This window comes from Coturnix japonica, chromosome 2 (assembly GCF_001577835.2).
Source record: "Coturnix japonica isolate 7356 chromosome 2, Coturnix japonica 2.1, whole genome shotgun sequence".
NCBI classification, from domain to species: domain Eukaryota; kingdom Metazoa; phylum Chordata; class Aves; order Galliformes; family Phasianidae; genus Coturnix; species Coturnix japonica.
Window position 1 is genome coordinate 28083743 of NC_029517.1, and position 15690 is coordinate 28099432.

Below are 15690 nucleotides of genomic sequence, written 5' to 3' on the forward strand. Positions count from 1 at the left end.
GGGAAATAGATTTGAGTAATACTTTTCTAAGTGTTACCTGCAACCTTCCCTTAAGAAAATGAACTTGTCCTATGTTTGATTTGAGTGTAAACTCAGTAAATAACTAAGAGTAAGGGAAAAGAGAGTCAGAATTGTAATGGAATTTGTGTGACTTTTATTAACTGTTTGTTTTAATGGAGAATTCTGTCTCATGTAAGAAGTGCTGCCTACTTGGAGTGATGCTTTTTCACCTAGTTAAATCCTAAATTTAATCAAAGGAGCATCTTGACTAAGATTTAATTTTCTTCCTTAAAGTTAATTTTGATAGCATGGGCCTCAAACTGTCTTAGAGACCATACAGATCAATCCAGAGCTGCAACTGTATATGCATTATTTAATTATAAAAAATACACTGTCACGGAGGTGCAAACCAATAAGTACTGGGAATTTCATCCTAAAAACTACACCAGTTCTGTTCAGCACTTATCTTTCACAAGAGACAAAGATTTAACTTTATTAGTAACACTTGATTGATTTTTAATCCTTGTTATTTCCATGGCTAATGTCTCCTTGTGTCCCTTCTCATAAGCATATACATGGAAAGTGCCCCTGACAGTTGTAAAAATAAATTTTATAAGGATCTTACATTCTTATTGAGGCTTGTTATTGCTAATGCACAATGCTTGATCCAAATATTAACATCTTGATTGTTGTGATATCCTCTTTCTCTCTAATTACACTTTGTTTAAGCAAGACCCAACAGGAAACATGGCTGCGAGATGAGCATGAGGTACAAGGATAATGATAAGCTTGTATAACCAACGTCAGCCCCAGGCAATATGTCCTGAGAAATATGCATTATAATCTCCCAAATATGCAACTGCAGATGTCATAACGCCCTTCAGGGAAAATCTACCAGATAGATTTGCACCCATGGAATCATAATCAGCTTTTAAACTGCTAGTTAAGTCAGTGCAGGAAGTTGTGGAAGTGCCCAGATTTCACTTAAAACTGAAGCAAAGTGATGTAAAGTCTGAGCCACTGCTCAGCAAAATAAATAAATAAACAAATACTTTTGATAAATCTTCTTACACTGATATATTTAATTTCCAAGCCTGAAATGAAATAAGTATTGTTTTCATACAGGATATGTTTTTTTTTTTTTGTTCAGCCCCTTATTTGAGCCCTGCAATTTCAGATTTAGCACAGGAAAACTAAAGGAATGAAGCAAGTTTACCAAAAGATGGAGGCTGTTTTGACAAGTCTGATGCATTTATCTATGCCCAAGAAATACAGAGAATGTTTTACTTTGTAGGGAACACCACAGTGTATGGCTAGGACTGACTATTGGCTCCATGCTTTTTTTTTATACAGAATGAGGTAATAATAAACTCAGTAAACTGTTGACTTGTAGTGATTGTAGACAGCCAATTTGTCAGCACATCCCTCTGTCTCCAGCTCTTTATCACCTTACACCTGTTAGGTATGAGGCTTCCTCCTGAGCACTTGTTTTGCAAAAAATAAAATAAAATAAAAAAATATTTTAAAATCTTCAGTTGTAGCTTTTAATACAAATCATAAAAGTCATTGTTTTAGCAGGTGGCAGCAATACAAGCAGAAATCTCTGGTAGTCTTTATGGGAAACTTAATGGCCAGTGGGGTATATAGGACTTGAGATTTGAGGGGAAAAAGGATACATAAAAACTGGTAGCAGACGAGGAGAAACTAAAAGGATTTATCTTTTCACAGTTTAATTTTCTGGGGATAAGAGCTGATTCTGCTTTGTTCTCTTCTGTGTGAGTTTGGTGACAAGTCTGAGCCACACTGAGCACCATGAGAATTTATTAATAGGAAAAATAGATTAAAAGACAAAGGGAGAGAATTTTCATGATATTTATCTCACCTCTAAAAATTTCTTACACAGTCACAAGATATGTTTGTGAAGGCAAATTCTTCAGGATTTGGAGGGAAATAACATTTTTCCTTTTACAGCATAACGTTTCTAAAACAATAACTTTGTGCAAGATTTCAGATTTGCATTTATGATGAAAGTAGCTTCTGGTTCTTTGAAATGGAAAAGAAATAATGCACTGGAGCTTCTTTTCTTGTGGACTGATAACTTCTTAAAAGCTTTAATTAACTATGATAAGGAGTGTATTCCTGGATTATCAGTAGAGTGAAGTTCAGAAACCGAAGTCTAGGAAGTTCTGCACAAATGTGAACAAGAACTTCATTATGGTGAGGGTGACAGAGCACTGGAACAGGCTGCCCAGGGGGTTTGTGGAGTCTCCTTCTCTGGAGACATTCAAGACCCGCCTGGACACCTACCTGTGAGATGTGGTGTAGGGAACTTGCTTTGGCAGGGGAGTTGGACTCGATGATCTTTGGAGGTCCCTTCCAAACCCTATGATTCTGTGATTCTGTGGAGTTCAATTAGTTGTTTCTGTATCAATTCCTCTCTCTACTAGCATAAATGGGGAAATTTCTGTTATTTAAGGTCTTTAATATCTTAGCTGATTTTAGTGTTCTGAGGAGGAATGCAGCAGCAACCTCCTTCCAAGGAAGATACTTAATACTTAACAGAATGGATGTGTATTCATTTTTAGTAAAAAGCAAGACAAGAGGTATGGCTGTCCAGATCTTTTCAATTTTCATTATGGTTCAACAGTTGGGAAATATTCACCTCCAAATGTGAGTGTTTAACTCAAAATGTCCATCCAAGTCTAGCTGTCTAGAGTGTAAGACATAGAGTTCATCATCTGTGAATCCCCTGAACACCTGGCAGCAGGATTCCTCCATTTCTCCTAGCATGACAGCAGATTATCATTTAGTTAAGAGATAGTATACAGATAATCAGTTTAGAAATCTACTTAAACTTAATGTCTGTCTTACACTTGTATTCTAAAACCATGAAAAAGTTACATATAGATTAATTTAAGCTGAAGAATAGGCCCTCCTGAGAATGTACTTTGTTTTGCTTAAAATATCCTTATATAAGCTATAATTTCATATCCTCTTGACTCTATGTACATATTGAAAGCAATCTCTACATGTTTCACTGATGTTCAAAAACAAATATATCTAATAAAAGACTAACAGGAATATGTGTAAATCTTTCATCAGAAGTTATTTGCAAATTTGATCATGAATTTGAAACCAACATTTTGTCTGATGTATTTGTGTATGTCTTGTCAAGGTGTATGGTGAAGTAGAGCTGAAATGCTGCACGTTGGTCCAGGCCAATACTAAATTAGCAACAGCTAAAGAGAATCTACGTACAGTCAGGAAGAAGCTTATTGTAAGCAATACTTATAATACTTCTCTAATATCTTGAGCCCATTTCATTTATCTATTTTATTTAGTTAGTTTTGTTTTTAATCAATTTTATTTCATCCTAGATAAAGTATTAAGGATATATTTACACTGAGCATTGTCATTATTTTTTCCCACTGTGCAATATTCAGTGGTTTTGGTGAGAGAGCATGAAGCTGCTCCTAAGAAATGGCTGAATATCCTGAAAGCCATCTGGACATGTTATACCAAATAGATTAGTAAAACAAAATGAGAGTTGGTACAAATAACTGGCTATGATTTTTTACTAGATATGTATGCCCGGTGTTTATAGGCAAGCTAATGGACTATTAGAATAACTACTGTAAAGGACTATGGCACCTCAAGCTCATCTGTGCTCATGTTTGTCATTAAAACTTCATCAAATTTCCTCTGTTGTTTTTTTTTTAAAGGCCTCCAAACACATACACATGTGCACACACATTACAAGTGGAAAATTTGACTATGCACTTTTACTGAAAAAAATCTTTTCTATTAAAGACTGAAGAGAAGATCATGATAAACAGCAAGTACCCACTGAACATTTCTGAGGGATTATTTGTGGATGTTTGTTAATTATTCATTTAATGGAGTAACTGCAGCACAAAGCGCTCTTGAAACAAAGACACTTTTGGTATCTTGGGAGATGGTGGGTGGAAGGAGTTCCTCTTCTGCAAGCTAATTACTCTGATATCAACACAACTTCAAATGATTCAGAAGACATGGCATTAACTGAGTTTAGAAGGCACTGGCTTGACTCTTTCTGTTGTGAGTATTTAGACCTGGAATCTCAACAATTTAAGGGATCAAGAAATAAATGAAGGCTGGTTTATTTCATAATATGGGCACTGTTCTCAATCTTTTCTCTTAAGGTATAAATTTAAGAGAATGAAAAAGATTTGCTTTCATTGGAACTCCTAGAAATCTGCAGATTACGGTTACTGAAAGTTTCATTTTTTCTTTCAGCAGTTCTCAGTTAGTTCTCTTGCTATCATGGTATCCAGCTTTTCCTGTTCTGGAGATGCAGATTTAATGGTTGAAGAAAAATAACATTCATCAATCTTCCTCTTCTGGTCTTCTCTGCCCCTCACCCCCAAAATCCCATCAGCTGGTACAACATGTATTTTGGCCTACTTGTGATATAACCTTCCTGTGACCTGTTAAGATTAAAGCAGCTCTACCCTAATAGATATTTACATTAAAAAATATCTTGATTGAAAAGCCATTTTTATTACTGCATATACGTACACCAACGGATGTCAATTAAATGCAAATATTTTTTGGACAAAATTGCCCTTAATTACTTTTTGTTATTAATTTTAGTACACAGCAGTCAGGATTTTTTTGTTTGTTTGTTTTTTAGTGTCCCTCAGAGGAAGCACTAATATATTCTTTGTCTGACAGTATCTCCAAGAACCCTTTCTTATTTAAGGTAATCTTGCTGTTGACTAAGTTTCCAGCTTTAAGCCTAGTCCTGTCTTTATTTATTTGCTTCCACTTCCATCTCTTCATAAATTTTTTGGAGTTGATTAGCAGCAGTTTATTTTCTCAGCTCTGCTGGGTTCCTGGTGGGAAGAAAGTACTGCACAACAGAAAAAGCTGCCGTTTCCTCTGCAGTTATCTGTTTCCTGTGTTAGGATGACATTTTTCACAGCCATTTATTATGAGTTTGGTTTTGTTTTTGGTGGTTTTTGCTAACTGCTTTATACAACCCATACTGCATGTTCTGACAGGCTTCCTTTTGCAAGGTGAGAGGATCCAGATAACTGATTCATAGTACAGCTGACAACTTGATGAACATTTTTAAGTCTGTCCTTTGCTTCTTAACTTGTGGTTTTCTGGTAGGTATTATTCATAACGGTATGAGCTCCAGAGCTCACAAGGCTGTTGAATGGAGAATGTTGCGGTAGATTAAATTCTCTGTTGCTTGATGCAACAGATATTGGAATTAAAATAATGAGATGTTCAGGAATACTTCTTGATTGCTGAACATTACTTATTAGATGCATTTGTGGGCAAATGCATCCATAAATAATCTCTCAGAAATGTTCAGTGGGTACTTTCCGGAAAACATACACAAGACCCCTATGTTCAGCCCACAGGAGAAGGTACTCGACCAGTGTAAATCCTTTTGCATTTGCACCAAACCAAGCAAAACAGAAAAGAGAGGTTCTGTCTGTCGTTAATGAGTGTTAGCTTCTCGATAGTCCTTTCCAATCTGGAGCTAAAAAAACTGAGTAAGAGCAATGAGTCAACTACTCTTCTATCGTGTTTCTTTTGATTCAGCACATTAAAGTGACATCAATGTTTTCTTATCATTATCCACACATCAATCCATATGTTCAGTTGCTCCCTATTCTTCAGTTTTTTCCTTTTCCTTTTCCCTTCTGCTCATTTATTTACTTGTCTCTTTCCAACCTTCCTCTATCTAATTTTCTAAAGAATGGAGATTGGGTCTGAGTATCAGTTGTCATCAGTGATCTCTGGTCCTGCACTCACTGCTGTGCTTCAGTTTCTTTCTGTTGGTTGAAAGAGAGAGGAGGGTTGTACATATCTTTCATGGGGAAGTTTTTGTGGGCAGCAATTTTCAGTTATGATAATTGGTGCAGCTGTTGGTAATCAATAATACATCTTCAGCAGAGACAGCACAGTAAAGTAACCTCCCTTCACTTTTCATGGTTTCCAGAATATATCTTTAAATGACAAAATAAATTATTATCAAACGTGGGCAGTATTGTAATGAGTATTGTCACAGTAGTTTTTTTAAACCCAAATACATGCAATCCAGTACTACTACTAATGCTGTATGTTGTTTTAAATATTTACAGAATTTTAAAGATGATTGAAAAAATACTCTTTGTATGGTAATAACTGCAGATCATTAATGTGTGGATTGGCACTCAGGATATCTGCCCTCTTTCCTGCTACTTGTAAAGCCATCCTGTCTGCCCAAGAGCAAATTGCTGGATCTTTCACCGCTAGGCTCCTTTTAAAAAAATTAGCTGATGATTTTTTTCTTGCATTTTTTTTTCTCTTTGGTGCAATTTTAAATGATCTGAAGAACTCAGGAGATAGTTACAATGTCCTCGGACATCTAGCCTACTAAACGTGAAGTTCTGTGGGGACTTCAGAACCCACAGTAATACAGTTCATTGTCATCAAGCAGAAACTTTTCATTTAAAATCATCTTCAAGCACCTGCTCTCTTTCATTTAAACCAACTTTTTGTAGGGGATTCCAATCTCTTTCTTTTTTTCCTTTTTTTTTCTTTTTATCCTTTGAACTTAAAGGTGCTATCCATCATTATTATTATTAATACAATATGTTATTTGAAACAAAAGTAAATAAAACAACAACAAAGCAACCTTACACTTTAACATTTAAAAGAATCCCTTCACTGATTAAGTCTTGGATAGCAATCTGTATAAGCTCACAGCTTCATTTGAGGAAGCAGTTGCAGAGAAAGACAGACAGAGATTATGTCAACCATCCAAACAAACAACTCTACTGAGGTAGCCAATGGGTTGGTCAAGGGATGCGAGGGAAGAAGACTTTGCCTGAATGTTGTAGTTGTGTGAGTTTTGAAATATTTGAAACGTTCTGTTAAACATGGAAGCAAATTTTGTAGATGCTGTAATAACAAAATGCTGGGAGTTACACCTGAGATGACCCTCATTAGGAATCTTTTAAATGAAGGGGAAAAAAGCAGCATAATAAGATCCTGAGAAGCAAAATGTGCTGCACTGCAACTGTAGAATACTAATCTGCATTTCCTAAAGGAAAAAAAAAAAAAGCAGATATTACTGAATGACTGATACTGGCACAATTGCTAAGGGGAAATCTTAATAAGTAAGGCACCACATTTATACATAACTGAGAACACATCGTGACAGCCTGGGCAGCCTCTACTTAATGAGCAGAAAGACTGAATAATCCTCTAGGTCAGGATGGAGTCACCCTTCATCTGCCTTCGCTGCACTTTTGATTGTGTGTGTGTGGCAAGCACCATTCAGATGTTTGCTGCTTGCTTCTGTTTTTCCCTTCTGCAGAAACCATCTATTTTTAAATAAGAATGAAAAGCATTTACTTTAGAATTGTGCATATATTTCCTTGTGGTTATTGCCTTTATTTCTAGACAAACATCATCAAAGTTAACACATGCTTCTTTAATGGTCACTGACCATTTAAATCAGCCGCAGCATTGATGTGCAGTCACTCCTAAGTCTTATGCAAATCGTCTGTCTTGGTTCATCCTCTAGAGTTTTATTTATTCCTTTTTCACAAATATGTGTAACAGTAAGTAAGAGCTACAAAGAATAACTACAGTACTACACTTCTTTCATAAATGTTTTAAATTGGATTTCATCAGATCATTGTGACCTTTCTTTCCAGGATCACAAAAAGAATATTTTTGTTTCTGCAAATCTCTCAGCAGAAACTGGCATTTAAAAAGATCAGGTCAGTTTGTAAGAAATGTGCCACTGAAGTATAAAGCTAACAGTATTAAGAAAGAAGAGAAGAGAAGAGAAGAGAAGAGAAGAGAAGAGAAGAGAAGAGAAGAGAAGAGAAGAGAAGAGAAGAGAAGAGAAGAGAAGAAGAGAATATTCAATTAAAACAGGTCCATTTTTGTTCCCAGATTCTAAGATTAGTTCAGTAAGAAACTTGAAGTGTGTGAATAATCTTTGCGTTGCAGAACAACAGTGATGTCAACAGTGTGTACCAATGTTATCTGCATATGAAAATTCATGTTTTTCCTAACATGCCTGAGTCAGTCTCTGCAAACTTAACCCAGCAGATTCTCAAAGCCTTTGGAGACCCTATGGAAGCCAATGTGCATTGCCGATAGGTAGTACTCTGGATTGGATTTGAGGCTTTATGCATAGCTTTTTTACAACATAGAAGTTTTTATTATTGATGTTTATGTGTAAGTTAAGGGGGAAAATATTTGAAACAATTAATTGAGAATGTCACATCTTTTCTGCTGAGAATAAATTCTTTTTGACTAGAACAGGAGACAGTTATGTTCTGAAAAGCATCAAGACTGATGATTTTGTCTATATAGCATTGACCTGGAAGCTCAGCCATTCAGACTAATAAATCAGGCAATTTATATTTAATCATTAACTAACTCCCGAGCTGAACAGCTGTTCAAAATTAGAAATGGGTCACCCCAGCCAGGATGACATTACAGGCAATCTATAATGCATTAGAATAAAATTATAGTGATTTTTAACTGTCTGGAAATTTATTACACTGCATGTTCCAACTCTTAAACCCTTGTTAGCCAGTGTCACTAGTGATTTATGGTGCTTGGGAGGTACGGTAAAATTACTGAAGATTTAAATAGACAATCATTCTATGTTTAGTAAATCTTCAAATTCCAAAGCTATTCTGGAGAATGAGGTGGGTGCTCTTTATTGTTTATGACTTTCCAGTCAGTAACAACAAGAGGAGAGAATGTATAAATCAAAAAGCTCTTTCGTAAATGAATGGATTTTTGTCTTGTTGCCTTCATTTAATGATTTAGGGAAGAATCCAGTGACTTTTGTAGGAAAAAAAATGGCTGTCTAAAATACTTTGAAACAAAACTCTTTCATACAAATACTGGTGTTATAGATTTCCATGGAAGTAGCCCTTTACTTGTCCCTGGTTGAGTGGCTCTTACTAACATAACTGGGGCTTGGGAGATCTTCACACACTGACTTGCTGCATTTTCATTTTTAAAAATTTCAATGCTAACAGTTAAGCACTGTATTTTAGTGATAATTCCATTTCTTCATGTCTTCTGTACTTCAGTAATGTGTTCCTACTTTAGTAAATATTTCTGACTGTTTGAAAAACATGGAAGGAAAATTATTTATAAAAAGCAGCTGTAACAGTTGTTCTGTTACTTTCTTGTTTACACATACAGATTAATTTTTTAAATTGAAGACGCTATGGGGGTTGCTATCTATTCCAAGGTTCTCTTTGATTAGAACAAGTAAATGCCTGGAAAAAAATACACTTTGATTAAGGCCATCTCTTTGAAAAACAAACGTCTGTACTGATAGTGGGTAAAGGACAGTTTGTTTCCCTTCTTTCCTTCTGGCCCTTGGTTTACATAAATCATTCTGTTCTCTGTAATATGGTTTCCTGATTCCCCTGATGCAAGAGAGCAAACTGTGAAGCAACTTCTGTTTTATCCTGGTTTCTACTTGTAGGAAAAATGTTTCTACAGGTGTTTCAAACAGTACAAATCAGGAAGTATACTTCAATTTTACATCTAGAATTTCATCAGTTTGAAGGCGACTCTAATACATCTTCAAGAACCTTGTATGTGTGGCACTGAGGGATGTGGCTCAGTGGGTATGGTGGTGATGGGCTGAGGGTAAGACTTGGAGATCTTAGTGGGCTTCTCCAACCTTCCTGTTTCCTCTCCCCTTCTTATGTTTCTTTTCTTCCTGATAGCCTCCTTTTCTTACACTGCCCTCTCTGAATCTGTCCAGAAGTGACTGCAATTGACTCAAAGCACCATCACCTTGTTGTATCTGTCTGCACATGCCAGATACTGCCAGTGATGTAGTATGCCTGCCACACTGTACCTGCCCTAAGCAAAAGCACTGATTACGTGAAGGAAGGAAAAAAATAGGGGGGGAAAAAAATAAAATGCTTTTAATGAAAAGTTCTATCAAAAAAATTCAGACTCAAAGGGTTCAAATTACCAGCAGAAAGCATGAATTTTCTCAAACCTCAGAGCCTTAGGAAATTTTTCCCTGACTGGCAGAGTACATTCCCTGTAGTACTTTAGTTTTATTTTCAGTGTGAAGATTGGATGTTCTGTCACTTCCAAGTTGTTCAGGAGATGATATTTTCTAGACTTTCTCTGCAGTCTGAAAATGTGCATTGGAGCCAAGCTGTTGAAAACCTCAAAGCATAAAAGAAAACTGTGTGGATGTTACATCAGCATCAGCATTTGCGTCTGTCTTTGGAGTCTTCACAAAACCATTTAGTCAGGAACAGATTTAACATTTCTAGATTCTTTTTCTAAAGTCACAGAAGGCAAAATTTTACTGTACAAATTGGCAGGCTCCAGTGAGGAGTCTGATTTGCTAAAGTCACAGTCTCTCAAAAGTATCTGTAATACTGTAGTATACTAGTACTAGTATACTGTAGTATACTAGTATACTGTAAAGTATCTGAAAGTATCTGTTCGTGATTATTGATCGTATTTAAAAGAGGCTATAAAATACCTGTTACAGTATGATTTCCAATGTACACATTCCAGTACAAAATAATTTCCTCAGTATTTTGAGGATAATGAGGAGGTAAGAAAAAGAAAGTTCCTTCCCTTTCCAATTCTATGAGAGCCTCTAACCTTTGGAGCTGTCACTGCAAATCTTTCTCACTTGGCTGCTCCAGTATTTTATTCTGTGGCCTACTAAATATAGGAGCCTTGTATTTCACCTTTTTCTGCTACTTCATTCATCTCTCAAACAATGCTCATACAGGGTGGCTGTAGCACGATGTGGTGTGACAGTCATAAACTTATATCATGTCTGTGTTGCTGCACACTCTGTACTGGGTTGTTCCAATGTCACTAATTTCTTCGCAGCACTGCCACCTTGTCTTTTTTGTCCATCTTCACTCCTTTCTTCCTCACTGCTGTAGGTGCTCCCGACCTCTTCCAGCTTGTTCCATATTTCATGTTTGCCACAAATCTCAGAGCTGTACCTCAATTAGTGCAGCTGAAGATGCATGTGAAGAGTGGAATGCTTTCCACTATTTTAAATCACCAAGCTAAGGCTCAGATGAGCTCTGAAATACACAGTTAAAGCTGAATCCTGACTTCCCAAGGTCAGCACTCAAAGCTTCAGTGTCATCTTTTTGCTATTAATTGCTTTTTAAGAGCTTAACCACAATGAGTTTGAGTGGAGCAATGCCTTGCTTCCCAACTAAAACTCTGTCTGCAGATAAAGTCCTTTCTAAGAACTTCCTTCTACCTTGCAGCATAACACTGATAAGTAGAAAAAAATACCCTCACTTATAATAGCAGGACCCTCAAAAAAAACCATCATTCTTTATTTTTTTAAGCATCCCATAAAACAGATGGAAATTTTAAAAATAAAAATATACCGTAACACTGTACTTTTTAAGAAACCTTCACTGAACAGCAGTGAAATAAAAAAACTCTTATTTCAGATTTGATTATTTTCCTTCAAATAGGAAAGAGTGGAAAGGAATGAGAAGTGGTATACCACATTATATATAAATGTGGTATATGCAGGAGATATGTACGTTAAATGTTTACAAGGATTTGTGTCTGTCTGGTCCTTCTGTGCTTCATCAAACATGAAGTTTAATTTGAAGTCAGGGCTTAGACACTTTTAGACAGAAGTTATATATTTTTCCTACTCTGGCAGCTGTGACATTTCTGCCACAGAAGCTTCACTGGATGTACTGTATTTTTCTTTTTAATATGAATGTGCAAATTTGGCTCAACTTATGTACATATGTAATGATTTTTGCATAAAAATTTTGCATGTTCTCTGATGTTAGGGTGTATTTTTAAGATAATCTCAAGTCTACAAGCCAGCTCATAGGACTATATATGTCTAAGGAGGAGGAAAATTTTAACAGAAATGTATTTAAATATTTGAACAGGGCAGATTTTAGACAAATACTGATGATACTTTGTTGTTACAATTCAGTCCAGGCATGACAAATAGGAAAACCTTGTATAACATGGTGAAGAAACTGGTGGAAATTTGCCCTGTATTTCACTATGAAAAAATTATACACTGATTCCAGAAATACAACTCAAGAGCATGTTTGAGCATTGAATTTGCAATATCAGAATACATACACGCTGAAATTTATGATGTATGGCTTTACTTTCTCAAACATAAATGAATTTTATGAAGTAAACAAATAAAAATGCATTTCTTAAAATCCAAGATTAATATATTAAACTGATCCATTTGTATCTTGATTCATCAGGGATCTTCTTTAATACCCTGCCAGGAAAATCTTTAACTATTTCAGCACAGTTGTCATTGCGCTGAGTCCCAAACAGGGAATCAAATGGACAAGGAATAAATATAGAGCAGACTTTAAAGTTACACTTCTAGGAAAGAAGGGTTATGTGTGTGCTGAATGGCTGGCTTTCATGCTCACTGAACTTCCTCTAAGTTTTATGTTTGCTCTGTGTTGGAACGCGTTTACTTGACTACTTGGAATACTAAAACACTGCGGCTTATTTACCCATAGTATCATTATCCATTTCAAATGGTGCTTAAAAGGAGGCACTTTGTTGTACTGTGTTCAAGTGCTGAGGAGAGAATAAAAAACAAGCTGGGAAGGGCAAATCAATTTTCCATGGTAAAGTGCAAATCCTGAGGGTATGACATTGCTTATTCTGTACAGTGTGGTCAGCAGAACCCAGCACGTGCAGCTAAAGGAGGCGAAAATTCAATCCAGAGTACTGCATTCAAGGCATGAGGCAATATCTGGTCCTTTGCAGATACACAAGTACAGTTTTAATTCTTGTTGCTTTTATTGGATGACGCATAAGTTGACAACACTTCCATGCAATTATCTGTTCATGTCTTTTTTCATATTTACTTTGATTTAGGGAGATCTAAGTCTTGAGCTGCTCCAGTTTAAAGAGTTATCTGAGTTTATTTTACTGAATTTCAGATAGATAAAACACAAAATTACACAGCACAGCAAATGGTCACAGTAATGCCTCATGTTAATCATTTATCCTGTCTGCTCCTCTTTTTGACCACCTGCCCTAGTTATTTCCCCTTACCCAAACATAAATGTTTGTGATTTTCACTCAAACTTTGCAATACACTTCTGCATAAAGCTAGCTTGTCCTAATTACTTATCTTCCACAATTATCTGCCTATTGAAGCAGAGCTCTTTCAAGTTACTCAGTCTAACCATTTGAGAAAATGTTTATTGTGTAGAAATCTACAATAATTAAGTATTAACAGATATTAACATGTCAGTATTTGCATCTGATAGGATAAAAAAATAAAATCTTCTCTATTCTTGAACTGGACTTGAAATATAATGCAGATATGTATGAGATTTCCTCAACTCAAAGTGCAAATGTATATCTCTATATTTTCAAATAGATAAATAAATAAATGAAAGAACTCGAAGAACAGAAGCTGTCCCAAACTCTCAGTGGAAAGACAGCAGTGCCCCGACACGGAGATGGGTGTACAAGTGGGAGATTCAGATTCATACCAGGTAATTCAAGACTGATTTACTGTGTCTTCCCTCTCCGAAACTACTGCATAGGAGATGTAGATGGCACATGGCAAGCAGGAAAACAACGTGTTCTGACCTTTTTGGGATTTGCCTATGAATTTCAACTTTTGTTTCTACACCTTCCTTTTTTTCCCAGATATTTTGGGGGAAAAAAAGCTATCAAAATTAGGCAATATCATCAAAATGACTTCCTATGATCTAGTTAAGGTGCCTCTGGATAAATTTTCATGAATGATAACAGGAAAAGTCATTGTGTTTATCCACAAGCACTTTGTAAAGAAACATGTTAGACTGTGATGTCTTCTATCACTTTACATGAAAGCTTCCAGTGTAATTGTTGAGTCTTCCATGCACCTGTCAGCCTAAGGACAATACTGATTTAAGTGACATGAGTAAACCTGGTAAACCACACTGAATGTTTGATCTGGCTGACAGAAATGCCTTGTTATTTTCTCCACTCAGTTGTGAATTTATTTTTAAGTCTTAAAGGCCTCTCCTACTCTATTTCTGTTTTCCGTCAAAGCATTCACAAAGTAGACTTTTCATGTTTGAAAACACAATCCTATTTCTGGTAAAAATTAGAGATATTCCTAAAGCATTTCTTGAGAGGCCTCAAATAATACCCAAAGAACATTTAGACTGCTTGCACAGATTGAGATTATTTAAGAAAAATATGTATGTGAAAGATAAATAAATCCAATATCTAGTTTTAGACAGGTCACTCAAGATTTTTTCTCCCCCCTCCACCATCCAGAATTTCAAGCATTGGTGCCCATGCTGTAAATTTAAGCAACATCTCACATCTACTTGAATATATGAAGCCACTGGAAGGTGCACTCCTGCCTTGTGCCAAGACTTGAAAAGAAGTTCTTTGGGTGAGTATTTTAGCAGCACTACCTGACCCGGTATTCCACAGCTTGCTGAAGATGTGGCAAGTCTCCTTTGTGAGACACCAGTAATACATACACTCCTGTATTACCAATGAAGGGGAGCTTTCCTCATTCTGGATTAATTTCTGTTATTTGTTTATTTTTGTAGTTGTGTCAGGCACTTTGGTATTTTTTTTTCTTCCTAATAAAGAAAGACTAGAAAGGTATTTGTGATAGATATTGCGCAGTCCAGCAGTTGAAGTTCATTAATAATTGGAATGTTGCAGAGTATGAAGTAATGAATACTAATTACTCCTTTCATGTCTGACAGCACCCTGTGGACCAATACATCAGTCCAGACTTTAATTTGGTTCTAGTAATGGTTTCATCAATAGTACATTAATTCTGTGTTTGAAAAGATATACAGTTGAACCTGACCCACACAGTAGATACCACTGTCATAAAATGGCCACATACTGACAACAACTGGATAATTACAAATAATTAAATCCACTGAGCTTCAGACAATCCTAATTTTAAGTAAAATATATCTTATCGTATCAATCGACAGAAAGCATAGCCAGGGAGATTTATCAACTTGTACTCCTTCCAAAGCAAATTTACTGGCCTGCATATTAGAGAACTTGCTGTTCTGTGAAGCAGCTTCATAAAATTCTATTTCTCCCCATGTTGTTTACCAAGATTGTCTTTGCATCAGGCTCAGATATTTTGTACCACTTTGGCCATCCTTTTTTAATGAAGCCAAAAAAAAGAGACACTTACCTTCTGGATACTTCAAATATATATATACATCTGCATTTTCTTCAAAACATGGGTGACTATAGAGTGAATGGCAGGTACTTGTTACCTCTGAAAATTAGATTTTTTACTGAAGTGCCTTAGCTAATAGTCAGAAGACAAAATAAGTTAACTTCAGACCTTATTTGTCGCAGTACATGGCTCTATGTAAACACAGATCACACACGCACACACAAAAGGTAAATTTTAGGTGCTACTTGGCACTATAGAAACATATGCAAAAGTGATTTGGAATGCACACACTGAGTTTTGTTGGAGCAAACAGCTCAAGGCATGGAAGTAAACAGGTGTTAGTTCAGTACTGTGTTGTTGGGTTTTTTTTTGGTTTTTTTGGTTTTTTTGTTTTGTTTTGTTTTCTTGCTATAGACTGCCAATTCCAGAAGAGAAATGATGCCAGTGAATAGGTTTGGTCTGGACAAACTTTGATATGAAAT